Consider the following 26,768-nt stretch of genomic DNA (forward strand, 5'->3'; position numbering starts at 1 on the left):
ATCGTATCCCAAGCATAATAATAGCTTTATATTCGTTATTTCCTTCTTCTTATTTGTTTTTCTTTTTTCTGGGAACATTTATCGATTTTTGTTGTCGTGAGCCGGTTCTGTGCGGAAGGGTATGACACAGATTACTCCGGAGACGGTTAACTCATTAAAAACAATTATTTCGACTATTTTATCCATAATTTACGTAAACGGTCGCGACACGAGGTCTTCCCAGGGTGGTCACCCATCCTAGCTCTGCCATCGCGCCAGAACGCTTAACTTCATGGTTATGATTGGGCGAGAGCAGTGCCGCGTGTTGTCCATCGCCGCCTGCTCCTCACGTACTCGAGGGATATAAGAATAAACATCCCACTCAATGTCGGGTGCGATCATACTAGCACTAATGCATCGGATCCCATCAGAACTCAGAAGTCAAGCCCCCCTTTGGAAGTCCTTTTGTTGCACTTCTTTTGGTGTTTTTCTATTTTTGATTACTTGTTGACAGACGATTTTCGGCTCAAATCATCTGAATCTCGATCGGGACCAGATAAGACATGTGAAATCAATGTAGCTCGGGCACTGCCGGATTTGGACAAAATTTAAGACTAATTTTATTGTAAACGGGCAAACGGACGAGACTCATTACTACGCAATGAGCTGACGAGATTTTAGCCGAATTCCTTCTCTAAGGCCCTCTAATTTGCGATTTACTGCTTCTATTAAGTTTTCGTTTCCTCGAGAAATCCGCTTAGGAAGTTCGAAATTCGATTGCGGTTCCATTTTTTCGTATCCCAGGCATAATAATAGCTTTACATTCTTTATTTACTTCTTCTTATTTGTTTTTCTTTTTTCTGGGAACATTTATCGATTTTTGTTGTCGTGAGCCGGTTCTGTGCGGAAGGGTATGACGCAGATTACTCCGGAGACGGTTAACTCATTAAAAACAATTATTTCGACTGTTTTATCCATAATTTACGTAAACGGTCGCGACACGAGGTCTTCCCAGGGTGGTCACCCATCCTAGCTCTGCCTTCGCGCCAGAACGCTTAACATCATGGTTATGATTGGGCGAGAGCAGTGCCGCGTGTTGTCCATCGCCGCCCGCTCCACACGTACTCGAGGGATATAAGAATAAACATCCCACTCAATGTCGGGTGCGATCATACCAGCAATAATGCACCGAATCCCATCAGAATTCCGAAGTCAAGCGTGCTTGGGCGAGAGCAGTACTAGGATGGGTGACCCCCTTGGGAGTCCTTGTGTTGCACTCCTTTTCGTGTTTTTCTATTTTTGATTACTTGTTGACAGACGATTTTCGGCTCAAATCATCTGAATCTCGATCGGGACCAGATAAGACATGGGAAATGAAAGTAGCTCGGGCACTGCCGGATTTGGACAAAATTGTAGGCTAATTTGATTGTAAACGGGCAAACGGACGAGACTCATACTACGCAATGAGCTGACGATATTTTAGCCGAATTCCTTCTCTAAGACCCTGTAATTTGCGATTTACCGCTTCTGTTAAGCTTTCGTTTCCTCGAGAAATCTGCTTAGGAAGTTTGAAAATCGATTCCGGTTCCATTTTATCGTATCCCAGGCATAATAATAGCTTTACATTCGTTATTTCCTTCTTCTTATTTTTTTTATATTTTCTGGGAACATTTATCGATTTTTGTTGTCGTGAGCCGGTTCTGTGCGGAAGGATATGACGCAGATTACTCCGGAGACGGTTAACTCATTAAAAACAATTATTTCGACTGTTTTATCCATAATTTACGTTAACGGTCGCGACACGAGGTCTTCCCAGGGAGGTCACCCATCCTACCTCTGCCATCGCGCCAGAACGCCTAACTTCATGGTTATGACTGGGCGAGAGCAGTGCCGCGTGTTTTCCATCGCCGCCCGCTCCACACGTACTCGAGGTAAATAGGAATAAACATCCCACTCAAAGTCGCGTGCGATCATACCAACACTAATGCAACGGATCCCATCAGAACTCCGAAGTTAAGAGTGCTTGGGCGAAAGCAGTACTAGGATGGGTGACCCCTTGGGAAGTCCTCGTGTTGCATCTCTTTTCGTGTTTTTCTATTTTTGATTACTTGTTGACAGACGATTTTCGGCTCAAATCGTCTGAATCTCGATCGTGACCAGATAAGACATGTGAAATGAAAGTAGTTCGGCCACTGCCCGATTTGGACAAAATTGTAGGCTAATTTGATTGTAAACGGGCAAACGGACGAGACTCATTACTACGCAATGAGCTGACGAGATTTTAGCCGAATTCCTTCTATAAGACCCTCTAATTTGCGATTTACCGCTTCTGTTAAGCTTTCGTTTCCTCGAGAAATCCGCTTAGGAAGTTCGAAATTCGATTCCGGTTCCATTTTATCGTATCCCAGGCATAATAATAGCTTTACATTCGTTATTTCCTTCTTCTTATTTTTTTTCTATTTTCTGGGAACATTTATCGATTTTTGTTGGTGAGCCGGTTCTGTGCGGAAGGGTATGACGCAGATTACTCCGGAGACGGTTAACTCATTAAAAACAATTATTTCGACTGTTTTATCCATAATTTACGTAAACGGTCGGGACATGAGGTCTTCCCAGGGTGGTCACCCATCCTAGCCCTGCCATCGCGCCAGAACGCTTAACTTCATGGTTATGATTGGGCGAGAGCAGTGCCGCGTGTTGTCCATCGCCGCCCGCTTCACACGTACTCGAGGGATATAAAAATAAACATCCTACCCAATGCCGGGTGCGATCACACCACCACTAATGCAACGGATCCCATCAGAACTCCGAAGTTAAGCGTGCTTGGGCGAGAGCAGGACTAGGATGGGTGACCCCCTGGGAAGTCCTCGTGTTGCATCCCTTTTCGTGTTTTTCTATTTTTGATTACTTGTTGACAGACGATTTTCGGCTCAAATCATCTGAATCTCGATCGGACCAGATTAGACATGTGAAATGAAAGTAGCTCAGGCACTGCCGGATTTGGACAAAATTGTAGGCTAATTTGATTGTAAACGGGCAAACGGACGAGACTCATTACTACGCAATTAGCTGACGAGATTTTAGCTGAATTCCTTCTCTAAGACCCTCTAATTTGCGATTTACCGCTTTTGTTAAGCTTTCGTTTCCTCGAGAAATCCGCTTAGGAAGTTCGAAATTCGATTCCGGTTCCATTTTATCGTATCCCAGGCATAATAATAGCTTTACATTCGTTATTTCCTTCTTCTTATTTTTTTCTATTTTCGGGGAACATTTATCGATTTTTGTTGTCGTGAGCCGGTTCTGTGCGGAAGGGTATGACGCAGATTACTCCGGAGACGGTTAACTCATTAAAAACAATTATTTCGCCTGTTTTAGCAATAATTTACGTAAACGGTCGCGACACGAGGACTTCCCAGGGAGGTCATCCATCCTAGCTCTGCCATCGCGCCAGAACGCTTAACTTCATGGTTCTGATTGGGCGAGAGCAGTGCCGCGTGTTGTCCATCGCCGCCCGCTCCACACGTACTCGAGGGATATAAGAACAAATATCCCACTCAATGTCGGGTGCGATCATAACAGCACTAATGCATCGGAATATCATCAAAACTCAGAAGTTAAGCGTGTTAGGGCGAGAGCAGTACTAGGATGGGTGACCCCCTGGGAAGTCCTCGTATTGCACCCCTTTTCGTGTTTTTCTATTTTCGATTACTTGTTGACAGACGATTTTCGGCTCAAATCATCTGAATCTCGATCGGGACCATATAAGACATGTGATATGAAAGTAGCTCGGGCACTGCCGGATTTGGACAAAATTGTAGGCTAATTTGATTGTAAACGGGCAAACGGACGAGACTCATTACTACGCAATGAGCTGACGAGATTTTAGCCGAATTCCTTCTCTAAGACCCTCTAATTTGCGATTTACCGCTTCTGTTAAGCTTTTGTTTCCTCTAGAAATCCTCTTATGAAGTTCGAAATTCGATTCTAGTTCCATTTTATCGTATCCCAGGCATAATAATAGCTTTACATTCGTTATTTTCTTCTTCTTATTTTTTTTTCTATTTCCTGGGAACATTTATCGATTTTTGTTGTCGTGAGCCGGTTCTGTGCGGAAGGGTATGACGCAGATTACTCCGGAGACGGTTAACTCATTAAAAACAATTATTTCGCCTGTTTTAGCAATAATTTACGTAAACGGTCGCGACACGAGGACTTCCCAGGGAGGTCATCCATCCTAGCTCTGCCATCGCGCCAGAACGCTTAACTTCATGGTTCTGATTGGGCGAGAGCAGTGCCGCGTGTTGTCCATCGCCGCCCGCTCCACACGTACTCGAGGGATATAAGAACAAATATCCCACTCAATGTCGGGTGCGATCATAACAGCACTAATGCATCGGAATATCATCAAAACTCAGAAGTTAAGCGTGTTAGGGCGAGAGCAGTACTAGGATGGGTGACCCCCTGGGAAGTCCTCGTATTGCACCCCTTTTCGTGTTTTTCTATTTTCGATTACTTGTTGACAGACGATTTTCGGCTCAAATCATCTGAATCTCGATCGGGACCATATAAGACATGTGATATGAAAGTAGCTCGGGCACTGCCGGATTTGGACAAAATTGTAGGCTAATTTGATTGTAAACGGGCAAACGGACGAGACTCATTACTACGCAATGAGCTGACGAGATTTTAGCCGAATTCCTTCTCTAAGACCCTCTAATTTGCGATTTACCGCCTCTGTTAAGCTTTTGTTTCCTCTAGAAATCCTCTTATGAAGTTCGAAATTTGATTCTAGTTCCATTTTATCGTATCCCAGGCATAATAATAGCTTTACATTCGTTATTTTCTTCTTCTTATTTTTTTTTCTATTTCTTGGGAACATTTATCGATTTTTGTTGTCGTGAGCCGGTTCTGTGCGGAAGGGTATGACGCAGATTACTCCGGAGACGGTTAACTCATTAAAAACAATTATTTCGACTGTTTTATCCATAATTTACGTAAACGGTCGCGACACGAGGTCTTCCCAGGGAGGTCACCCGTCCTAGCTCTGCCATCGCGCCAGAACTCTTAACTTCATGGTTCTGATTAGACGAGAGCAGTGCCGCGTGTTGTCCATCGCCGCCCGCTCCACACGTACTCGAGGGATATAAGAATAAACATCCCACTCAATGGTGCGATCATACCAGCACTAATGCACCGGATCCCATCAGAACTCCGAAGTTAAGCGTGCTTGAGCGAGAGCAGTACTAGGATGGGTGACCCCCTGGGAAGTCCTCGTGTTGCACCCCCTTTTCGTGTTTTTCTATTTTTGATTACTTGTTGACAGACGATTTTCGGCTCAAATCATCTGAATCTCGATCGGGACCAGATTAGACATGTGAAATGAAAGTAGCTCGGGCACTGCCGGATTTGGACAAAATTGTAGGCTAATTTGATTGTAAACGGGCAAACGGACGAGACTCAATACTACGCAATGAGCTGACGAGATTTTAGCCGAATTCCTTCTCTAAGACCCTCTAATTTGCGATTACCGCTTTTGTTAAGCTTTCGTTTCCTCGAGAAATCCGCTTAGGAAGTTCGAAATTCGATTCCGTTTCCATTTTATAGTATCCCAGGCATAATAATAGCTTTACATTCGTTATTTCCTTCTTCTTATTTTTTTCTATTTTCGGGGAACATTTATCGATTTTTGTTGTCGTGAGCAGGTTCTGTGCGGAAGGGCATGACGCAGATTACTCCGGAGACGGTTAACTCATTAAAAACAATTATTTCGCCTGTTTTAGCAATAATTTACGTAAACGGTCACGACACGAGGACTTCCCAGGTAGGTCATCCATCCTAGCTCTACCATCGCGCCAGAACGCTTAACTTCATGGTTCTGATTGGGCGAGAGCAGTGCCGCGTGTTGTCCATCGCAGCCCGCTCCACACGTACTCGAGGGATATAAGAACAAATATCCCACTCAATGTCGGGTGCGATCATAACAGCACTAATGCACCGGAATATCATCAAAACTCAGAAGTTAAGCGTGTTAGGGCGAGAGCTGTACTAGGATGGGTGACCCCCTGGGAAGTCCTCGTATTGCACCCCTTTTCTTGTTTTTCTATTTTCGATTACTTGTTGACAGACGATTTTCGGCTCAAATCATCTGAATCTCGATCGGGACCAGATAAGACATGTGAAATGAAAGTAGCTCGGGCACTGCCGGATTTGGACAAAATTGTAGGCTAATTTGATTGTAAACGGGCAAACGGACGAGACTCATTGCTACGCAATGAGTTGACGAGATTTTAGCCGAATTTCTTCTCTAAGACCCTCTAATTTGCGATTTACCGCTTCTGTTAAGCTTTCGTTTCCTCGAGAAATCTCCTTAGGAAGTTCGAAATTCGATTCCGGTTCCATTTTATCGTATCCCAGGCATAATAATAGATTTACATTCGTTATTTCCTTCTTCTGATATTTTTTTTTCTATTTTCTAGGAACATTTATCGATTTTTGTTGTCGTGAGCAGGTTCTGTGCGGAAAGGTATGACGCAGATTACTCCGGAGACGGTTAATTCATTAAAAACATTTATTTCGACTTTTTTATCCATAATTTACGTAAACGGTCGCGACACGAGGTCTTCCCAGGGAGGTCACCCATCCTAGCTCTGCCATCGCGCCAGAACGCTTAACTTCATGGTTATGATTGGGCGAGAGCAGTGCCGCGTGTTGTCCATCGCCGCCCGCTCCACACGTACTCGAGGGATATAAGAATAAACATCCCACTCAATGTCGGGTGCGATCATACCAGCACTAATGCACCGGATCCCATCAGAACTCCGAAGTTAAGCGTGCTTGGGCGAGAGCAGTACTAGGATGGGTGACCCCTTTTTCTATTTTTGATTACTTGTTGACAGACGATTTTTGGCTCAAATCATCTGAATCTCGATCGGGACCAGATAAGACATGTGAAATAAAAATAGCTCGGGCACTGCCGGATTTGGACAAAATTGTAGGCTAATTTGATTGTAAACGGGCAAACAGACGAGACTCATTACTACGTAATGAGCTGAAGAGATTTTAGCCAAATTTCTTCTCTAAGACCCTCCAATTTGCGATTTACCGCTTCTTTTAAGCTTTCGTTTCCTCGAGAAATCCGTTTTGGAAGTTCGAAATTCGATTGCGGTTCCATTTTATCGTATCCCAGGCATAATAATAGCTTCACATTCGTTATTTCTTTCTTCTTATTTTTTTTCTATTTTCTGGGAACATTTATCGATTTTTGTTGTCGTGAGCCGGTTCTGTGCGGAAGGGTATGACGCAGATTACTCCGGAGACGGTTAACTCATTAAAAACAATTATTTCGACTGAAATCAACGTAGCTCGGGCACTGCCGGATTTGGACCAAATTGTAGGCTAATTTGATTGTAAACGGGCAAACGAACGAGACTCATTACTCCGCAATGAGCTGGTGAGATTTTAACCTAATTCCTTCGCTAAGACCCTCTAATTTGCGATTTTCCGCTTCTGTTAAACTTCCGTTTCCTCAAGAAATACATTTAGGAAGTCCGAAATTCGATTCCCGTTTCATTTTATCGTATCCCAGAACGCTTAACTTCATGGTTCTGATTGGGCGAGAGCAGTGCCACGTGTTGTCCATCGCCGCCCGCTTCACACGTACTCGAGGGATATAAGAATAAACATCCGACTCAATGTCGGGTGCGATCATACCAGCACTAATGCACCGGATCCCATCAGAACTCCGAAGTTAAGCATGCTTGGGAGAGAGCAGTACTAGGATGGGTGACCCCCTGGGAAGTTCTCGTGTAGCACCCATTTTCGTGTTTTTCTATTTTTGATTACTTGTTGACAGACGATTTTCGGCTCAAATCATCTGAATCTGGATCTTGACCAGATAAGACATGAGAAATCAACGTAGCTCGGGCACTGCCGGATTTGGACAAAATTGTAGGCTAATTTGATTGTAAATGGGCAAACGACCCAGACTCTTTATACGCAATGAGCTGACGAGATTTTAGCCGAATTCCTTCTCTAAGACCCTCTAATTTGCGATTTACCGCTTCTGTTAAATTTCTGTTTCCTCGAGAAATCCTCTTAGGAAGTTCTAAATTCGATTCTGGTTCCATTTTATCGTATCTCAGGCATAATAATAGCTTTACATTCGCTATTTCTTCTTATTTTTTTTCTATTTTCAAGGAACATTTATCGATTTTTTTTGTCGTGAGCCGGTTCTGTGCGGAAGGGTATGACGTAGATTACTCCGGAGACGGTTAACTCATTAAAAACAATTATTTCGACTGTTTTATCCATAATTTATGTAAACGGTCGCGACACGAGGTCTTTCAAAGGTGGTCACCCATCCTAGCACTGCCATCGTGCCAGAACGCTTAACTTCATGGTTATGATTGGGCGAGAGCAGTGCCGCGTGTTGTCCATCGCCGCCCGCTCCAAACGTACTCGAGGGATATAAGAATAATCATCCCACTCAATGGTGCGATCATACCAGCACTAATGCACCGGATCCCATCAAAACTCCGAAGTTAAGCGTGCTTGGGCGAGAGCAGTACTATGATGGGTGACCCCCTGGGAAGTCCTCGTGTTGCACCCCTTTTCGTGTTTTTCTATTTTTGATTACTTGTTGACAGACGATTTTCGGCTCAAATCATCTGAATCTCGATCGGGACAAGATAAGACAAGTGAAATATAAGTAGCTCGGGCACTGCCGGATTTGGACAAAATTGTAGGCTAATTTGATTGTAAACGCGCAAACGGACGAGACTCATTACTACGCAATGAGCTGACGAGATTTTAGACGAATTCCTTCTCTAAGACCCTCTAATTTGCGATTTAACGTTTCTGTTAAGCTTTCGTTTCCTCAAGAAATCGACTTAGGCAGTTCGAAATTCGATTCCGGTTCCATTTTATCGTATCCAAAGCATAATATAAGCTTTACAGTCGTTATTTCCTTCTTCTTATTTTTTTTTCTTTTTTCTGGGAACATTTATCGATTTTTGTTGTCGTGAGCCTGTTCTGTGCGGAAGGGTATGACTTAGATTACTCCGGAGACGGTTAACTCATTAAAAACAATTATTTCGACTGTTTTATCCATAATTTACGTAAACGGTCGCGATACGAGGTCTTCCAAGGGTGGTCACCCATCCTACCTCTGCCATCGCGCCAGAACGCTTAACTTCATGGTTATGATTGGGCGAGAGCAATGCCGCCTGTTGTCCATCGCCGCCCGCTCAACATGTACTCAAAAGATATAAGAATAAACATCCCACTCAATGTCGGGTGTGATCTTACCAGCACTAATGCACCGGATCCCATCAAAACTCCGAAGTTAAACGTGCTTTGGCGAGAGCAGTACTAGGATGGATGACCCCCTGGGAAGTCCTCGTGTTGCACACCTTTTCGTGTCTTTCTATTTTTGATTACTTGTTGGCAGACGATTTTCGGCATAAATCATCTGAATCTCGATCGGGACCAGATAAGATATGTGAAATGAAAGTAGCTCGGGCACTGCCGGATTTGGACAAAATTGTAGGCTAATTTGATTGTAAACGGGCAAACGGACGAGACTCATTACTACGCAATGAGCTGACGAGATTTTAGCCGAATTCCTTCTCTAAGACCCTCTAATTTGCGATTTACCGCTTCTGTTAAGCTTTCGTTTCCTCGAGAAATCCGCTCAGGAAGTTCGAAATTCGATTCCTGTTCCATTTTATCGTATCCCAGGTATAATAATAGCTTTACATTCGTTATTTCCTTCTTCTTATTTTTTTTTATTTTCTGGGAACATTTATCGATTTTTGTTGTCGAGAGCCGGTTCTGTGCGGAAGGGTATGACGCAGATTACTCCGGAGACGGTTAACTCATTAAAAACAATTATTTTGACTGTTTTAACCATAATTTACGTGACCGATCGCGACACGAGGTCTTCCCAGGGAGGTCACCCGTCCTACCTCTGCCATCGCGCCAGAACGCTTAACTTCATGGTTATGATTGGGCGAGAGCAGTGCCGCGTGTTGTCTATCGCCGCCCGCTCCACACGTACTCGAGGGATATAAGAATAAACATCCCACTCAATGTCGGGTGCGATCATACCAGCACTAATGCACCGGATCCCATAAGAACTCCGAAGTTAAGCGTGCTTGGGCGAGAGCATTATTAGGATGGGTGACCCCCTGTGAAGTCTTCTTATTGCACCTCTTTTCGTGTTTTTCTATTTCTGATTACTTGTAGACGTCGAGTTTCGGCTCAAATCATCTGAATCTCGATCGGGACCAGATAAAACATGTGAAATGAAAGTAGCTCGGGCACTGCCGGATTTGGACAAAATTGTAGGCTAATTTGATTGTAAACGGGCAAACGGACGAGACTCATTACTACGCAATGAGCTGACGAGATTTTAGCCGAATTCCTTCTCTAAGACCCTCTAATTTGCGATTTACCGCTTCTGTTAAGCTTTCGTTTCCTCGAGAAATCCGCTTAGGCAGTTCGAAATTCGATTCCGGTTCCATTTTATCGTATCCCAGGCATAATAATAGCTTTACATTCGTTATTTCCTTCTTCTTATTTTTTTTTATTTTCTGGGAACATTTATCGATTTTTGTTGTCGAGAGCCGGTTCTGTGCGGAAGGGTATGACGCAGATTACTCCGGAGACAGTTAACTCATTAAAAACAATTATTTCGACTGTTTTATCCATAATTTACGTTAACGGTCGCGACACGAGGTCTTCCCAGGGAGGTCACCCATCCTACCTCTGCCATCGCGCCAGAACGCTTAACTTCATGATTATGATTGGGCGAGAGCAATGCCGGCTGTTGTCCATCGCCGCCCGCTCAACATGTACTCGAGAGATATAAGAATAAACATCCCACTCAATTTCGGGTGTGATCTTACCAGCACTAATGCACCGGATCCAATCAGAACTCCGAAGTTAAGCGTGCTTGCGCGAGAGCAGTACTAGGGGATGGGTGACCCCCTGGGAAGTCCTCGTGTTGCACCCTTTTTCGTGTTTTTCTATTTTTTATTACTTGTTGACAGAAGATTTTCGGCTCAAATCATATGAATCTCGATCGGAACCAGATAAGACTTGTGAAATGAAAGTAGCTCGGGCACTGCCGGATTTGGACAAAATTGTAGTCTAATTTGATTGTAAACGGGCAAACGGAGGAGACTCATTACTACGCAATGAGCTGACGAGATTTTAGCCGAATTCCTTCTCTAAGACCCTCTAATTTGCGATTTAACGCTTCTGTTATGCTTTCGTTTCCTTGAGAAATTCGCTTAGGAAGTTCGAAATTCGATTCCGGTTCCATTTTATCGTATCCCAGGCATAATAATAGCTTTACATTCGTTATTTCCTTCTACTTATTTTTTTTCCTTTTTTCTGGGAACATTTATCGATTTTTGTTGTCGTGAGCCGGTTCTGTGCGGAAGGGTATGACGCAGATTACTCCGGAGACGGTTAACTCATTAAAAACAATTATTTCGACTGTTTTATCCATAATTTACATAAACGGTCGCGACATGAGGTCTTCCCAGGGAGGTCACCCATCCTACCTCTGCCATCGCGCCAGAACGCTTAACTTCATGGTTATGATTGGGCGAGAGCAGTGCCGCGTGTTGTCCATCGCCGCACGCTCCACACGTTCTCGAGGGATATAAAAATAAACATCCAACTTAATGTCGGGTGCGATCATACCAGCACTAATGCACCGGATCTCATCAGAACTCCGAAGTTAAGCGTGCTTGGGCGAGAGCAGTACTAGGATGGGTGACCCACCTCGGAAGTCCTCGTGTTGCACCTCTTTTCGCGTTTTTCTATTTTTGATTACTTGTTGACAGTCGATTTTCGGCTCAAATCATCTAAATCTCGATCGGGACCAGATAAGACATGTGAAATGAAAGTAGCTCGGGCACTGCCGGATTTGGACAAAATTGTAGGCTTATTTGATTGTAAACGGGCAAACGGACGAGACTCATTACTACGCAATGAGCTGACGAGATTTTTGCCGAATTCCTTCCCTAAGACCCTCTAATTTGCGATTTAACGCTTCTGTTAAGTTTTCGTTTCCTCGAGAAATCCTCTTAGAAAGTTCGAAATTCGATTCCGGTTCCATTTTTTCGTATCCCAGGCATAATAATAGCTTTACATTCGTTATTTGCTTCTTCTTATTTTTTTTTCTATTTTCTGGGAACATTTATCGATTTTTGTTGTCATGAGCCGGTTCTGTGCGGAAGGGTATGACGCAGATTACTCCGGAGACGGTTAACTCATTAAAAACATTTATTTCGACTGTTTTATCTATAATTTACGTAACCGATCGCGACACGAGGTCTTCCCAGGGAGGTCACCCATCCTAGCTCTGCCATCGCGCCAGAACGCTTAACTTCATGGTTATGATTGGGCGAGAGCAGTGCCGCGTGTTGTCCATCGCCGCCTGCTCCACACGTACTCGAGGGATATGAGAATAAACATCCCACTCAATGTCGGGTGCGATCATACCAGCACTAATGCACCGGATCCCATCAGAACTCCGAAGCTAAGCGTGCTTGGGCAAGAGCAGTACTAGGATGGGTGACCCCCTGGGAAGTCCTCGTGTTGTGCACCCCTTTTTCGTGTTTTTCTATTTTTGATTACTTGTTGACAGACGATTTTCGGCTCAAATCATCTGAATCTCGATCGAGACCAGATAAGACATGTGAAATAAAAGTAGCTCGGGCACTGCCGGATTTGGACAAAATTGTAGGCTAATTTGATTGTAAACGGGCAAACGGAAGAGACTCATTACTACGCAATGAGCTGACGAGATTTTAGCCGAATTCCTTCTTTAAGACCCTCTAATTTGCGATTTACCGCTTCTGTTAAGCTTTCGTTTCATCGAGAAATCCGCTTAGGAAGTTCGAAATTCGATTCCGGTTCTATTTTATCGTATCCCAGGCATTATAATAGCTTTACATTCGTTATTTCCTTCTTCTTATTTTTTTTCTATTTTCCGGGAACATTTATCGATTTTTGTTGTCGTGAGCCGGTTCTGTGCGGAAGGGTATGACGCAGATTACTCCGGAGACGGTTAACTCATAAAAACAATTATTTTGACTGTTTTAACCATAATTTACGTGACCGATCGCGACACGAGGTCTTCCCAGGGAGGTCACCCGTCCTACCTCTGCCATCGCGCCAGAACGCTTAACTTCATGGTTATGATTGGGCGAGAGCAGTGCCGCGTGTTGTCTATCGCCGCCCGCTCCACACGTACTCGAGGGATATAAGAATAAACATCCCACTCAATGTCGGGTGCGATCATACCAGCACTAATGCACCGGATCCCATAAGAACTCCGAAGTTAAGCGTGCTTGGGCGAGAGCATTATTAGGATGGGTGACCCCCTGTGAAGTCTTCTTATTGCACCTCTTTTCGTGTTTTTCTATTTCTGATTACTTGTAGACGTCGAGTTTCGGCTCAAATCATCTGAATCTCGATCGGGACCAGATAAAACATGTGAAATGAAAGTAGCTCGGGCACTGCCGGATTTGGACAAAATTGTAGGCTAATTTGATTGTAAACGGGCAAACGGACGAGACTCATTACTACGCAATGAGCTGACGAGATTTTAGCCGAATTCCTTCTCTAAGACCCTCTAATTTGCGATTTACCGCTTCTGTTAAGCTTTCGTTTCCTCGAGAAATCCGCTTAGGAAGTTCGAAATTCGATTCCGGTTCCATTTTATCGTATCCCAGGCATAATAATAGCTTTACATTCGTTATTTCCTTCTTCTTATTTTTTTTCTATTTTCTGGGAACATTTATCGATTTTTGTTGTCGTGAGCCGGTTCTGTGCGGAAGGATATGACGCAGATTACTCCGGAGACGGTTAACTCATTAAAAACAATTATTTCGACTGTTTTATCCATAATTTACGTAAACGGTCGCGACACGAGGTCTTCACAGGGAGGTCACCCATCCTAGCTCTGCCATCGCGCCAGAACGCTTAACTTCATGGTTATGATTGGGCGAGAGCAGTGCCGCGTGTTGTCCATCGCCGCCCGCTCCACACGTACTCGCGGGATATAAGATTAAACATCCCACTCAATGTCGGGTGCAATCAAACCTGCACTAACGCACCGGATCCCATCAGAACTCCGAAGTTAAGCTTGCTTGGGCAATAGCAGTACTAGGATGGGTGACCCCCTGGGAAGTCCTCGTGTTGCACCCCTTTTCGTGTTTTTCTATTTTTGATTACTTGTTGACAGACGATTTTCGGCTCAAATCATCTGAATCTCCATCGGGACCAGATAAGACGTGAAATGAAAGTAGCTAGGGCACTGCCGGATTTGGACAAAATTGTAGGCTAATTTGATTGTAAACGGGCAAACGGACGAGACTCATTACTACGCAATGAGTTGACGAGATTTTAGCCGAATTCCTTCTCTAAGACCCTCTAATTTGCGATTTACCGCTTCTGTTAAGATTTCGTTTCTTCGAGAAATCTTCTTAGGAAGTTCGAAATTCGATTCCGGTTCTATTTTATTGTATCCCAGGGATAAAAATAGCTTTACATTCGTTATTTCATTCTTCTTATTTTTTCTATTTTCTGGGAACATTTATCGATTTTTGTTGTCGTGACCCGGTTCTGTGCGGAAGGGTATGACGCAGATTACTCCGGAGAAGGTTAACTCATTAAAAACAATTATTTGGACTGTTTTATCCATAATTTACGTAAACGGTCGCGACACGAGGTCTTCCCAGGGAGGTCACCCATCCTACCTCTGCCATCGCGCCAGAACGCTTAACTTTATGGTTATGATTGGGCGAGAGCAGTGCCGCGTGTTGTCCATCGCCGTCCGCTCCACACGTACTCGAGAGATATAAGAATAAACATCCCACTCAATGTCGGGTGCGATCATACCAGCACTAATGCACCGGATCCCATCATAACTCCGAAGTTAAGCGTGCATGGGCAAGAGAAGTACTAGGATGGGTGACCCCCCCCTGGGAAGTCCTCGTGTTGCACCTCTTTTCGTGTTTTTCTATTTTTGATTACTTGTTGACAGACGATTTTCGGCTCAAATCATCTGAATCTCGATCGGGACCAGATAAGACATGTGAAATGAAAGTAGCTCGGGCTCTGCTGGATTTGGACAAAATTGTAGGCTAATTTGATTGTAAACGGGCAAACGGACGAGACTCATTACTACGCAATGAGCTGACGAGATTTTAGCCGAATTCCTTCTCTAAGACCCTCTAATTTGCGATTTAACGCTTCTGTTAAGCTATCGTTTTCTCGAGAAATCCGCTTAGGAAGTTCGAAATTCGATTCCAGTTCAATTTTATCGTATCCCAGGCATAATAATAGCTTTACATTCGTTATTTTCTTCTTCTTATTTTTTTTTTCTATTTTCTGGGAACATTTATCGATTTTTGTTGTCGTGAGCCGGTTCTGTGCTGAAGGGTATGACGCAGATTACTCCGGAGACGGTTAACTTATTAAAAACAATTATTTCGACAGTTTTATCCATAATTTACGTAACCGGTCGCGACACGAGATCTTCCCAGGGAGGACACCCATCCTAGCTCTGCCATTGCGCCAGAACGCTTAACTTCATGGTTATGATTGGGCGAGAGCAGTGCCGCCTGTTGTCCATCGCCGCCCGCTCCACACGTACTCGAGAGATATAAAAATAAACATCCCACTCAATGTCGGGTGCGATCATACCAGCACTAATGCACCGGATTCCATTAGAACTCCGAAGTTAAGCGTTCTAGGGCGAGAGTAGTACTAGGATGGGTGACCCCCTGGGAAGTTCTCGTCTTGCACCTCTTTTCGTGTTTTTCTATTTTTGATTACTTGTTGACAGACGATTTTCGGCTCAAATCATCTGAATCTCGAACGGGACCAGATAAGACATGTGAAATGAAAGTAGCTCGGGCACTGCTGGATTTGGACAAAATTGTAGGATAATTTGATTGTAAACGGGCAAACGGACGAGACTCATTACTACGCAATAAGCTGACGAGATTTTAGCCGAATTCCTTCTCTAAGACCCTCTAATTTGCGATTTACCGCTTCTGTTAAGCTTTCGTTTCCTCGAGAAATCCGCTTAGGAAGTTCGAAATTCGATTCCGGTTCCATTTTATCGTATCCCAGGCATAATAATAGCTTTACATTCGTTATTTCCTTCTTCTTATTTTTTTTTCTATTTTCTGGGAACATTTATCGATTTTTGTTGTCGTGAGCCGGTTCTGTGCGGAAGGGTATGACGCAAATTACTCCGGAGACGATTAACTCATTAAAAACAATTATTTTGACTGTTTTATCCATAATTTACGTAAACGGTCGCGACACGAAGTCTTTCCAGGGAGGTCACCCATCCTACCTCTGCCATCGCGCCCGAACGCTTAATTTCATGGTTATGATTGGGCGATAGGGATGGCAATGGGTAGGTATGAGTCGGATTTAATACATCCATCCCCATACCCATTTATTAAATTCATCCCCATACCCATCGGGTATTGAATTTCATCCCCATCCCCATACCCATCGGATTATCGGATACACATACCCTACCTAAATACCCTATTATCATATATAATTGAATTTTTTCAAATTTAAATTGTTTCAATGAAGTTATGAATATTTAAAAAATTATTTAAATGAAAAATAAGAAAAATTATTAATGATAAAAGTTTGCAAAATAAACTTTGTAGAAAAAATAACAAAATATTAAAAATATCCCAAATTAAAAAAAAAACCAAAACCAATAAAAAAACAAAGTCACGTACATTCCAAACTCCCAAAATTAATTGGTTAAAAAAACCCTAAAATGAATTGGGAAATATGCAAACAAAAAAGGAATACAATGAACCATAATCAAGAAATAAAGTATTTTTCAATTTTTGAAGTCAAACATGGAATAAACTTACCAGTGGAGAAGATGGGAAATTGAATGCGAAATAAAAGAGTGTTAAAACCTTGAAACGTAAAAGTGAAAGTGAAAGGGAAGAGAAAAGAAAAAGTATTGATTTACTTGGATTTGAGAAGATGAATCTATAATATAAATAAATATAATTACTATATATATATTTATATATATTAATTTAAACGGGTATTCGGGTCGGGTGTGGGTCGGATTATATCAAACCCGCCTCCATACCCGAACCCGAAAATCCCCATACCCGATTACCCAATTATTTAATCGGGTCTAAAAATCCCTCCATACCCTCTTCTATTTTGGTCGGGTATCGGATCCTCCAACGGGTTCAGAGGAAATTGCCATCCCTATTGGGCGAGAGCAGTGCCGCGTGTTGTCCATCGCCGCCCGATCCACACGTACTCGAGAGATAAAAGAATAAACATCCCACTCAATGTCGGGTGCGATCATACCAGCACTAATGCACCGGATCCCATCAGAACTCCGAAGTTCAGCGTGCTTGAGCGAGAGCAGTACTAGAATGGGTGACACCCTGGGAAGTCCTCGTGTTGCACCACTTTCCGTGTATTTCTATTTTTGATTACTTGTTAACAGACGATTTTCGGCTCAAATCATCTGAATCTCTATCGGGACCAGATAAGACATGTGAAATGAAAGTAGCTCGGGCACTGCCGGATTTGGGCAAAATTGTAGGGTAATTTGATTGTAAACGGGCAAACGGACGAGACTCATTACTACGCAATGAGCTGACGAGATTTTAGCCGAATTCCTTCTCTAAGACCCTCTAATTTGCGATTTACCGCTTCTGTTAAGCTTTCGTTTCCTCGATAAATCCGCTTAGGAAGTTCGAAATTCGATTCCGGTTCCATTTTATCGTATCCCAGGCATAATAATAGCTTTATATTCGTTATTTCCTTCTTCGGATTTTTTTTTTCTATTTTATGGTAACATTTATCGATTTTTGTTGTCGTGAGCTGGTTCTGTGCTGAAGGGTATGACGCAGATTACGCCGGAGACGGTTAACTCATTAAAAACAATTATTTCGACTATTTTATCCATAATTTACGTAAACGGTCGCGACACGAGGTCTTCCCAGGGAGGTCACCCATCCTACCCATGCCATCGCGCCAGAAAGCTTAACTTCATGGTTATGATTGGGCGAGAGCAGTGCCGCGTGTTGTCCATCGCCGCCCGCTCTACACGTACTCGAGGGATATAAAAATAAACATCCCACTCAATGTCGGGTGCGATCATACCAGCACTAATGCACCGGATCCCATCAGAACTCAGAAGTTAAACGTGCTTGGGCGAGAGCAGTACTATGATAGATGACCCCCCGGGAAGTCCTCGTGTTGCACCCCTTTTCGTGTTTTTCTATTTTTGACTACTTGTTGACAGACGATTTTCGGCTCAAATCATCTGAATCTCGTTCGGGACCAGATAAGACAAGTGAAATGGAAGTAGCTCGGGCACTGCCGGATTTGGACAAAATTGTAGGCTAATTTGATTGTAAACGGGCAAACGGACGAGACTCATTACTACGCAATGAGCTGACTAGATTTTTGCCGAATTCCTTCTCTAAGACCCTCTAGTTTGCGATTTACCGCTTCTGTTAAGCTTTCGTTTCCTCGAGAAATCCGTTTAGGAAGTTCGAAATTCGATTCCGGTTCCATTTTATCGTATCCCAGGCATAATAATAGCTTTACATTTGTTATTTTCTTCTTTTTATTTTTTTTCTATTTTCTAGGAACAATTATCGATTTTTGTTGTCGTGAGCCGGTTCTGTGCGGAAGGGTATGACGCAGATTACCCCAAAGACGGTTAACTCATTAAAAACAATTATTTCGACGGAAATCAACGTAGCTCGGGCACTGCCGGATTTGGACAAAATTGTAGGCTAATTTGATTGTAAACGGGCAAACGAACGAGACTCGTTACTCCGCAATGGGCTGGTGAGATTTTAGCCGAATTCCTTCTTTAAGACCCTTTAATTTGCGATTTTCCGCTTCTGTTAAGCTTTCGTTTCCTCGTGAAATCCATTTAGGAAGTCCGAAATTCGATTCCCGTTCCATTTTATCGTATCCCAGGCATAATAATAGCTTTACATTCGCTATTTCCTTCTTCTTATTTTTTTTCTATTTCTGGGTGCATTTAATGATCTGGTGAGATTTTAGCCGAATTCCTTATCTAAGACCCTCTAATTTGCGATTTTCAGCTTCTGTTAAGCTTCCGTTTCCTCGAGAAAAAATGTTTAGGAAGTTCGAAATTCGATTCCAGTTCCATTTTATCGTATCCCAGGCATAATAATAGCTTTACATTCGCTATTTTCTTCTTCTCATTTTTTTTTCTATTTTCTGGGAACATTTATCGATTTTTGTTGTCGTGAGCCGGTTCCGTGCGGAAGAGTATGACGCAGATTACTCCCGAGACGGATAACTAATTAAAAACAATTATTTCGACAGTTTTAGCCATAATTTAGGTAAACGATCGCGACACGAGGTCTTCTCAGGAAGGTCACCCATCCTAGCTCTGCCATCGCGCCATAACGCTTAACTTCATGGTTCTGAATGGGCGAGAGCAGTGCCGCGTGTTGTCAATCGCCGCTCGCTCCACACGTACTCGAGGGATATAAGAATAAACATCCCACTCAATGTCGGGTGCGATCATACCAGCACTAATGCACCGGATCCCATCAGAACTCCGAAGTTAAGTATGCTTGGGAGAGAGCAGTACTAGGATGGGTGACCCCCTGCGAAGTTCTCGTGTTGCACCCATTTTCGTGTTTTTCTATTTTTGATTACTTGTTGACAGACGATTTTCGGCTCAAATCATCTGAATCTGGATCGTGACCAGATAAGACATAAGAAATCAACGTAGCTCGGGCACTGCCGGATTTGTACAAAATTGTAGGCTAATTTTATTGTAACAGGGCAAACAAACGAGACTCATTACTCCGCAATGTGCTGACTAGATTTTAGCCGAATTCCTTCTCTAAGACCCTCTAATTTGCGATTTTCCGTTTCTGTTAAGCTTCCATTTCCTCGAGAAATCCGCTTAGCAAGTTCGAAATTCGATTCCGGTTCCATTTTATCGTATCCCAGGCATAATAATAGCTTTACATTCGCTATTTTCTTCTTCTTATTTTTTTTCTATTTTCTGGGAACATTTAGCGATTTTTGTTGTCGTGAGCCGGTTCTGTGCGGAAGGGTATAACGCAGATTACTCCGGAGACGGTTAACTCATTAAAAACAATTATTTCGACTGTTTTTGCCATAATTTACGCAAATAGTCGCGACACGCGGACTTCCCAGAGAGGTCACCCATCCTTGCTCTGCCATCGCGCCAGAACGCTTAACGTCATGGTTATGATTGGACATGAGCAGTGCCGCGTGTTGTCTACCGCCGCCCGCTCCACACGTACTCGAGGGATATAAAATTAAACATCCCACTCAATGTTGGGTGCGATCATACTAACACTAATGCACCAGATCCCATCAAAACTCCGAAGTTAAGCGTGCTTGGGCGAGAGCAGTACTAGAATGGGTGACCCCCTTGGGAAGTCCTCGTGTTGCACCCCTGTTCGTGTTTTACTATTTTTGATTACTTGTTTACAGACGATTTTCGACTTAAATCATTTGAATCTCGATCGGGACCAGATAAACATGTGAAATGAAAGTAGCTCGAGCACTGCCGGATTTGGACAAAATTGTAGGCTAATTTGATTGTAAACGGGCAAACGGACGAGACTCATTACTACGCAATGAGCTGACGAGATTTTAGCCGAATTCCTTCTCTAAGACCCTCTAATTTGAGATTTACCGCTTCTGTTAAGCTTTCGTTTCCTCAAGAAATCCGCTTAGGAAGTTCGAAATTCGATTCCGGTTACATTTTATCGTATCCCAGGCATAATAATAGCTTTACATTCGTTATTTCCTTCTTCTTATTTTTTTCTATTTTTTGGGAACATTTATCGATTTTTGTTGTCGTGAGCCGGTTCTGTGCGGAAGGGTATGACATAGATTACTCCGGAGACGGTTAACTCATTAAAAACAATTATTTCGACTGTTTTATCCATAATTTACGTAAACGGTCGCGACACGAGGTATTCCCAGGGAGGTCACCCATCCTTGCTCTGCCATCGCGCCAGAAGGCTTAACTTCATGGTTATGATTGGGCGAGAGCAGTGCCGCCTGTTGTCCATCGCCGCCCGCTCCACACTTACTCGAGGGATGTATGAATAAACATCCCAGTCAATGTCGGGTGCGATCATACCAGCACTAATGCACCGGATCCCATCAGAACTCCGAAGTCAAACGTGCTTGGGCGAGAGCAGTACTAGGATGGGTGACCCCCTGGGAAGTCCTCGTGTTGCACCCCTTTTCGTGTTTTTCTATTTTTGATTACTTGTTGACAGACGATTTTCGGCTCAAATCATCTGAATCTCGATCGAGACCAGATAAGACATGTGAAATGAAAGTAGCTCGGGCACTGCCGGATTTGGACAAAATTGTAGGCTAATTTGATTGTAAACGGGCAAACGGACGAGACTCATTGCTATGCAACGAGCTGACGAGATTTTAGCCGAATTCCTTTTCTAAGACCCTCTAATATGCGATTTACCGCTTCTGTAATGCTTTCATTTCCTCGAGAAATCCGCTTAGGAAGTTCGAAATTCGATTTCGGTTCCATTTTATCATATCCCAGGCATAATAATAGCTTTACATTTGTTATTTTCTTCTTCTTATTTTTTTTCTATTTTCTGGGAACATTTATCGATTTTTGTTGTCGTGAGCCTATTCTGTGCGGAAGGGTATGACACAGATGACTTTAGAGACGGTTAAATCATTAAAAACAATTATTTCGACTATTTTATCCATAATTTACGTAAACGGTCGCGACACGAGGTCTTCCCAGGGAGGTCACCCACCCTACCTCTGCCATCGCGCCAGAACGCTTAACTTCATGGTTATGATTGGGCGAGAGCAGTGCCGCCTGTTGTCCATCGCCGTCCGCTCCACACGTACTCGAGAGATATAAGAATAAACATCCCACTCAATGTTGGGTGCGATCATACCAGCACTAATGCACCGGATTTCATTAGAACTCCGAAGTTAAACGTTCTTGGGCGAGAGCAGTATTGGGATGGGTGACCCCCTGGGAAGTCCTCGTGTTGCACCCTTTTTCGTATTTTTCTATTTTTGATTACTTGTTGATAGACGATTTTCGGCTTAAATCATCTGAATCTCGATCGTGACCAGACAAGACAAGTGAAATGAAAGTAGCTCGGGCACTGCCCGATTTGGACAAAATTGTAGGCTAATTTGATTGTAAACGGGCAAACGAACGAGACTCGTTACTCCGCAATGAGCTGGTGAGATTTTAGCCGAATTCCTTCTCTACGACCCTCTAATTTGCGATTTTCCGCTTTTGTTAAGCTTCCGTTTCCTCGAGAAATCCATTTAGGAAGTCCGAAATTCTATTCACGTTCCATTTTATCGTATCCCAGGCATAATAATAGCTTTACATTCGCTATTTCCTTCTTCTAATTTTTTTTCTATTTTCTGGGTACATTTATCTATTTTTGTTGTCGTGAGCGGGTTCTGTGCTGAAGTGTATGACGCCGATTACTCCGGAGACGGATAACTCATTAAAAATAATTATTTCGACTGTTTTATCCATAATTTACATAAACGGTCGCACCACGAGGTCTTCCCACGGAGGTCACCCATCCTAGCTCTGCCATCGCCCCAGAATGCTTAACTTCATGGTTATAATTGGGTGATAGCAGTGCCGCGTGTTGTCCATCGCCGCCCGCTCCACACGTACTCGAGGGATATAAGAATAAACATCCCACTCAAAGTTCGGGTGCGATCATACCAGCACTAATGCACCGGATCCCATCAGAACTCCGAAGTTAAGCGTGCTTGGGCGGCGAGAGCAGTACTAGGATGGGTGACCCCCTGGGAAGTCCTCTTGTTGCACGCCTTTTCGTGTTTTTCTATTTTTGATTACTTGTTGACAGACGATTTTCGGCTCAAATCATCTGAATCTCGATCGGGACCAGATAAGACATGTGAAATCAACGTAGCTCGGGCACTGCCGGATTTGGACAAAATTATAGGCTAATTTGATTGTAAACAGGCAAACGGACGAGAATCATTACTCCGCAAAGAGCTGGCGATATTTTAGCTAAATTCCTTCTCTAAGACCCTCTAATTTACGATTTACCGCTTCTGTTAAGCTTCCGTTTCCTTGAGAAATCCGCTTTGGAAGTTCGAAATTCGATTCCGGTTCCATTTTATCGTATCCCAGGCATAATAATAGCTTTACATTCGCTATTTCCTTCTTCTTATTTTTTTTTCTATTTTCTGGGAATATTTTGCGATTTTTGTTGTCGTGAGGCGGTTTTGTGCGGAAGGGTATGACGCAGATTACTCCGAAGAAGGTTAACTCATTAAAAACAATTATTTCAACTGTTTTATCCATAATTAAAGTAAACGGTCGCGACACGAGGTCTTCCCAGGGAGGTCGCCCATCCTAGCTCTGCCATCGCGCCAGAACGCTTAACTTCATGGTTATGATTGGGCGAGAGCATTGCCGCGTGTTGTCCATCGTCGCCCGCTCCACACGTACTAGAGGATATAAGAATAAACATCCCACTCAATGTCGAGTGCGATAATACCAGCACTACTGTACCGGATCCCATCAGAACTCCGAAGTTAAGCGTGCTTGGGCGAGAGAAGTACTAGAATGGATGACCCCCTGCGAAGTCCTCGAGTTGCACCCATTTTTGTGTTTTTCTATTTTTGATTGATCATTTGTTGACAGACGATTTTCGGCTCAAATCATCTGAATCACGATCGGGACCAGATAAGACATGTGAAATCAACGTAACTCGAGCACTGCCGGATTTGGACCAAATTCTAGGCTAATTTGATTGTAAACGGGAAAACGGACGAGACTCATTACTACACAATGAGCTGACGAGATTTTAGCCAAATTCCTTCTCTAAGACCCTCTAATTTGCGATTTACCGCTTCTGTTAAGATTTCGTTTCCTCGAGAAATCAGCTTAGGAAGTTCGAAATTCGATTGCGGTTCCATTTTTTCGTATCCCAGGCATAATAATAGCTTTACATTCGTTATTTACTTCTTCTTATTTTTTTTTCTATTTTCTGGGAACATTTATCGATTTTTGTTGTTGTGAGCCGGTTCTGTGCGGAAGGGTATGACGCAGATGGCTCCGGAGACGGTTAACTCATTAAAAACAATTATTTCGACTGTTTTATCCATAATTTACGTAAACGGTCGCGACACGAGGTCTTCCCAGGGAGGTCACCCATCCTAGCTCTACCATCGCGCCAGAACGCTTAACTTCATGGTTATGATTGGGCGAGAGCAGTGCCGCGTGTTGTCCATCGCCGCCCGCTCCACACGTACTCGAGGGATATAAGAATAAACATTCCACTTAATGTCGGGTGCGATCATACAAGCACTAATGCACCGGATCCCATCAGAACTTCGAAGTTAAGCATGCTTGGGTGAGAGCAGTATTAGGATAGGTGACCCCCTGGGAAGTCCTCGTGTTGCACCCTTTTTCGTGTTTTTCTATTTTTGATTACTTGTTGACAGATGATTTTCGGCTCAAATCATCTGAATCTCGATCGGGGCCAGATATAACATGTGAAATGAAAGTAGCTCGGGCACTGCCGGATTTGGATTGTAAACGGGCAAATGGACGAGACTCATTACTACGCAATGAGCTGACGAGAATTTTAGCGAATTCCTTCTCTAAGACCCTCTAATTTGCGATTTACCGCTTCAATTAAGCTTTCGTTTCCTCGAGAAATCCGCTTAGGAAGTTCGAAATTCGATTCCGGTTCCATTTTATCGTATCCCAGGCATAATAATAGCTTTACATTCGCTATTTCCTTCTTCTTATTTTTTTTTCTATTTTCTGGGAATATTTTGCGATTTTTGTTGTCGTGAGGCGGTTTTGTGCGGAAGGGTACGACGCAGATTACTCCGAAGAAGGTTAACTCATTAAAAACAATTATTTCAACTGTTTTATCCATAATTTACGTAAACTGTCGCGACACGAGGTCTTCCCAGGGAGGTCGCCCATCCTAGCTCTGCCATCGCGCCAGAACGCTTAACTTCATGGTTATGATTGGGCGAGAGCAGTGCCGCGTGTTGTCCATCGTCGCCCGCTCCACACGTACTAGAGGATATAAGAATAAACATCGCACTCAATGTTGGGTGCGATAATACCAGCACTAATGTACCGGATCCCATCAGAACTCCGAAGTTAAGCGTGCTTGGGCGAGAGAAGTACTAGGATGGATGACCCCCTGCGAAGTCCTCGTGTTGCACCCATTTTTGTGTTTTTCTATTTTTGATTGATTATTAGTTGACAGACGATTTTCGGCTCAAATCATCTGAATCACGATCGGGACCAGATAAGACATGTGAAATCAACGTAGCTCGGGCACTGCCGGATTTGGACTAAATTGTAGCCTAATTTGATTGTAAACGGGCAAACGAACGATACACATTACTTCGCAATGAGCTAGCGAGATTTTAGCCGAATTCCTTCTTTAAAACCCTCTAATTTGCGATTTACCGCTTCTGTTACGCTATCGTTTCCTCGAGAAATCCGCTTAGGAAGTTCGAAATTCGATTCCGGTTCCATTTTATCGTATCCCAGGCATAATAATAGCTTTACATTCGTTATTTCCTTCTTCTTATTTTTTTTCTATTTTCTGGGAACATTTATCGATTTTTGTTGTCGTGAGACGGTTCTGTGCGGAAGGGTATGACGCAGATTACTCCGGAGACTGTTAACTCATTAAAAACAAGTATTTCGACTGTTTTATCCATAATTTACGTATTATTTCGACTGTTTTATCCATAATTTACGTAAACGGTCGCGACACATGGTCTTCCCAGGGAGGTCACCCATCCTAGCTCTGCCATCACGCCAGAACGCTTAACTTCATTGTTATGATTGGGCGAGAGCAGTGCCGCGTGTAGTCCATCGCCGCCCGCTCCACACGTACTCGAGGGATATTAGAATAAACATCCCACTCAATGTCGGGTGCGATCATACCAGCACTAATACACCGGATCCCATAAAAGCTTCGAAGTTAAGCGTGCCTGGACGAGAGCAGTACTTGGATGGGTGACCCCCTGTGAAGTCCTCGTTTTGCACCCCTTTTCGTGTTTTTCTATTTTTGATTACTTGTTGACAGAAGATTTTCGGCTCAAATCATCTGAATCTCGATTGGGACCAGATAAGACATGTGAAATGAAAGTAGCTCAGGCTGAGAGGCAGTAATAGGATGGGGACCCCCTGTGAAGTCCTAGTTTTGCACACCTTTTCGTGTTTTTCTATTTTTGATTACTTTTTGACAGACGATTTTCGGCTCAAATCATCTGAATCTCGATCGGGACCAGATAAGACATGTGAAATGAAAAAAGCTCAGGAACTGCCGGATTTGGACAAAATTCTAGGCTAATTTGATTGTAAACGGGCAAACGGACGAGACTCATTACTACGCAATGAGCTGACGAGATTTTAGCCGAATTCCTTCTCTAAGACCCTCCAATTTTGCGATTTACCGCTTCTGTTAAGCTTTCGTTTCCTCGAGAAATCAGCTTAGGAATTCGAAATTCGATGGTTCCATTTTTTCGTATCCCAGGCATAATAGCTTTACATTCGTTATTTACTTCTTCTTATTTTTTTTCTATTTTCTGGGAACATTTATCGATTTTTGTTGTTGAGCCGGTTCTGTGCGGAAGGGTATGACGCAGATTACTCCGGAGACGGTTACTCATTAAAACAATTA

The 26,768-nt window shown here is 43.2% G+C and overlaps 26 non-coding genes and 4 pseudogenes across 26 annotated transcripts; all 30 read left to right on the forward strand.

Moving 5' to 3' along the window:
* The first annotated feature begins 1,140 nt into the window (after window positions 1–1,140).
* Window positions 1,141–1,259, forward strand: LOC142509526 (5S ribosomal RNA). The gene has a single exon (XR_012807696.1). It is a non-coding gene; the product is annotated as a 5S ribosomal RNA (ribosomal RNA).
* A 682-nt stretch (window positions 1,260–1,941) lies between these two features.
* Window positions 1,942–2,060, forward strand: LOC142507609 (5S ribosomal RNA). The gene has a single exon (XR_012805862.1). It is a non-coding gene; the product is annotated as a 5S ribosomal RNA (ribosomal RNA).
* Window positions 2,061–2,741: 681 nt separating this feature from the next.
* LOC142508010 (5S ribosomal RNA) lies at window positions 2,742–2,860 on the forward strand. Its single transcript, XR_012806244.1, has one exon. It is a non-coding gene; the product is annotated as a 5S ribosomal RNA (ribosomal RNA).
* A 681-nt stretch (window positions 2,861–3,541) lies between these two features.
* Window positions 3,542–3,661, forward strand: LOC142511170 (5S ribosomal RNA; annotated as a pseudogene).
* Window positions 3,662–4,345: 684 nt separating this feature from the next.
* LOC142511171 (5S ribosomal RNA) lies at window positions 4,346–4,465 on the forward strand (annotated as a pseudogene).
* Window positions 4,466–5,145: 680 nt separating this feature from the next.
* Window positions 5,146–5,264, forward strand: LOC142513373 (5S ribosomal RNA). The gene has a single exon (XR_012809323.1). It is a non-coding gene; the product is annotated as a 5S ribosomal RNA (ribosomal RNA).
* Window positions 5,265–5,946: 682 nt separating this feature from the next.
* LOC142510939 (5S ribosomal RNA) lies at window positions 5,947–6,066 on the forward strand (annotated as a pseudogene).
* Window positions 6,067–6,752: 686 nt separating this feature from the next.
* On the forward strand, window positions 6,753–6,870 carry LOC142512843 (5S ribosomal RNA; annotated as a pseudogene).
* Window positions 6,871–7,675: 805 nt separating this feature from the next.
* On the forward strand, window positions 7,676–7,794 carry LOC142516160 (5S ribosomal RNA). Its single transcript, XR_012811970.1, has one exon. It is a non-coding gene; the product is annotated as a 5S ribosomal RNA (ribosomal RNA).
* Window positions 7,795–8,468: 674 nt separating this feature from the next.
* LOC142513660 (5S ribosomal RNA) lies at window positions 8,469–8,587 on the forward strand. The gene has a single exon (XR_012809595.1). It is a non-coding gene; the product is annotated as a 5S ribosomal RNA (ribosomal RNA).
* A 684-nt stretch (window positions 8,588–9,271) lies between these two features.
* Window positions 9,272–9,390, forward strand: LOC142508689 (5S ribosomal RNA). Its single transcript, XR_012806893.1, has one exon. It is a non-coding gene; the product is annotated as a 5S ribosomal RNA (ribosomal RNA).
* Window positions 9,391–10,072: 682 nt separating this feature from the next.
* Window positions 10,073–10,191, forward strand: LOC142508765 (5S ribosomal RNA). The gene has a single exon (XR_012806968.1). It is a non-coding gene; the product is annotated as a 5S ribosomal RNA (ribosomal RNA).
* Window positions 10,192–10,872: 681 nt separating this feature from the next.
* On the forward strand, window positions 10,873–10,993 carry LOC142509259 (5S ribosomal RNA). The gene has a single exon (XR_012807443.1). It is a non-coding gene; the product is annotated as a 5S ribosomal RNA (ribosomal RNA).
* Window positions 10,994–11,677: 684 nt separating this feature from the next.
* On the forward strand, window positions 11,678–11,797 carry LOC142515095 (5S ribosomal RNA). The gene has a single exon (XR_012810956.1). It is a non-coding gene; the product is annotated as a 5S ribosomal RNA (ribosomal RNA).
* Window positions 11,798–12,481: 684 nt separating this feature from the next.
* Window positions 12,482–12,600, forward strand: LOC142515166 (5S ribosomal RNA). Its single transcript, XR_012811023.1, has one exon. It is a non-coding gene; the product is annotated as a 5S ribosomal RNA (ribosomal RNA).
* Window positions 12,601–13,285: 685 nt separating this feature from the next.
* On the forward strand, window positions 13,286–13,404 carry LOC142508767 (5S ribosomal RNA). The gene has a single exon (XR_012806970.1). It is a non-coding gene; the product is annotated as a 5S ribosomal RNA (ribosomal RNA).
* A 682-nt stretch (window positions 13,405–14,086) lies between these two features.
* LOC142506542 (5S ribosomal RNA) lies at window positions 14,087–14,205 on the forward strand. Its single transcript, XR_012804831.1, has one exon. It is a non-coding gene; the product is annotated as a 5S ribosomal RNA (ribosomal RNA).
* Window positions 14,206–14,884: 679 nt separating this feature from the next.
* Window positions 14,885–15,006, forward strand: LOC142508874 (5S ribosomal RNA). Its single transcript, XR_012807074.1, has one exon. It is a non-coding gene; the product is annotated as a 5S ribosomal RNA (ribosomal RNA).
* A 685-nt stretch (window positions 15,007–15,691) lies between these two features.
* Window positions 15,692–15,810, forward strand: LOC142514821 (5S ribosomal RNA). Its single transcript, XR_012810698.1, has one exon. It is a non-coding gene; the product is annotated as a 5S ribosomal RNA (ribosomal RNA).
* A 1,549-nt stretch (window positions 15,811–17,359) lies between these two features.
* LOC142508340 (5S ribosomal RNA) lies at window positions 17,360–17,478 on the forward strand. The gene has a single exon (XR_012806559.1). It is a non-coding gene; the product is annotated as a 5S ribosomal RNA (ribosomal RNA).
* A 685-nt stretch (window positions 17,479–18,163) lies between these two features.
* LOC142516727 (5S ribosomal RNA) lies at window positions 18,164–18,282 on the forward strand. Its single transcript, XR_012812508.1, has one exon. It is a non-coding gene; the product is annotated as a 5S ribosomal RNA (ribosomal RNA).
* A 1,294-nt stretch (window positions 18,283–19,576) lies between these two features.
* On the forward strand, window positions 19,577–19,695 carry LOC142516091 (5S ribosomal RNA). The gene has a single exon (XR_012811904.1). It is a non-coding gene; the product is annotated as a 5S ribosomal RNA (ribosomal RNA).
* Window positions 19,696–20,378: 683 nt separating this feature from the next.
* On the forward strand, window positions 20,379–20,498 carry LOC142508952 (5S ribosomal RNA). Its single transcript, XR_012807147.1, has one exon. It is a non-coding gene; the product is annotated as a 5S ribosomal RNA (ribosomal RNA).
* A 681-nt stretch (window positions 20,499–21,179) lies between these two features.
* On the forward strand, window positions 21,180–21,298 carry LOC142509272 (5S ribosomal RNA). The gene has a single exon (XR_012807455.1). It is a non-coding gene; the product is annotated as a 5S ribosomal RNA (ribosomal RNA).
* A 683-nt stretch (window positions 21,299–21,981) lies between these two features.
* Window positions 21,982–22,100, forward strand: LOC142516716 (5S ribosomal RNA). The gene has a single exon (XR_012812497.1). It is a non-coding gene; the product is annotated as a 5S ribosomal RNA (ribosomal RNA).
* A 684-nt stretch (window positions 22,101–22,784) lies between these two features.
* On the forward strand, window positions 22,785–22,906 carry LOC142517284 (5S ribosomal RNA). Its single transcript, XR_012813038.1, has one exon. It is a non-coding gene; the product is annotated as a 5S ribosomal RNA (ribosomal RNA).
* A 683-nt stretch (window positions 22,907–23,589) lies between these two features.
* Window positions 23,590–23,708, forward strand: LOC142507423 (5S ribosomal RNA). The gene has a single exon (XR_012805682.1). It is a non-coding gene; the product is annotated as a 5S ribosomal RNA (ribosomal RNA).
* Window positions 23,709–24,396: 688 nt separating this feature from the next.
* LOC142509228 (5S ribosomal RNA) lies at window positions 24,397–24,515 on the forward strand. Its single transcript, XR_012807413.1, has one exon. It is a non-coding gene; the product is annotated as a 5S ribosomal RNA (ribosomal RNA).
* Window positions 24,516–25,177: 662 nt separating this feature from the next.
* On the forward strand, window positions 25,178–25,296 carry LOC142514303 (5S ribosomal RNA). Its single transcript, XR_012810202.1, has one exon. It is a non-coding gene; the product is annotated as a 5S ribosomal RNA (ribosomal RNA).
* A 719-nt stretch (window positions 25,297–26,015) lies between these two features.
* On the forward strand, window positions 26,016–26,134 carry LOC142508724 (5S ribosomal RNA). The gene has a single exon (XR_012806928.1). It is a non-coding gene; the product is annotated as a 5S ribosomal RNA (ribosomal RNA).
* Window positions 26,135–26,768: the final 634 nt, after the last annotated feature.

Source organism: Primulina tabacum, chromosome 10 (assembly GCF_025594145.1).
Source record: "Primulina tabacum isolate GXHZ01 chromosome 10, ASM2559414v2, whole genome shotgun sequence".
Lineage (NCBI taxonomy): Eukaryota > Viridiplantae > Streptophyta > Magnoliopsida > Lamiales > Gesneriaceae > Primulina > Primulina tabacum.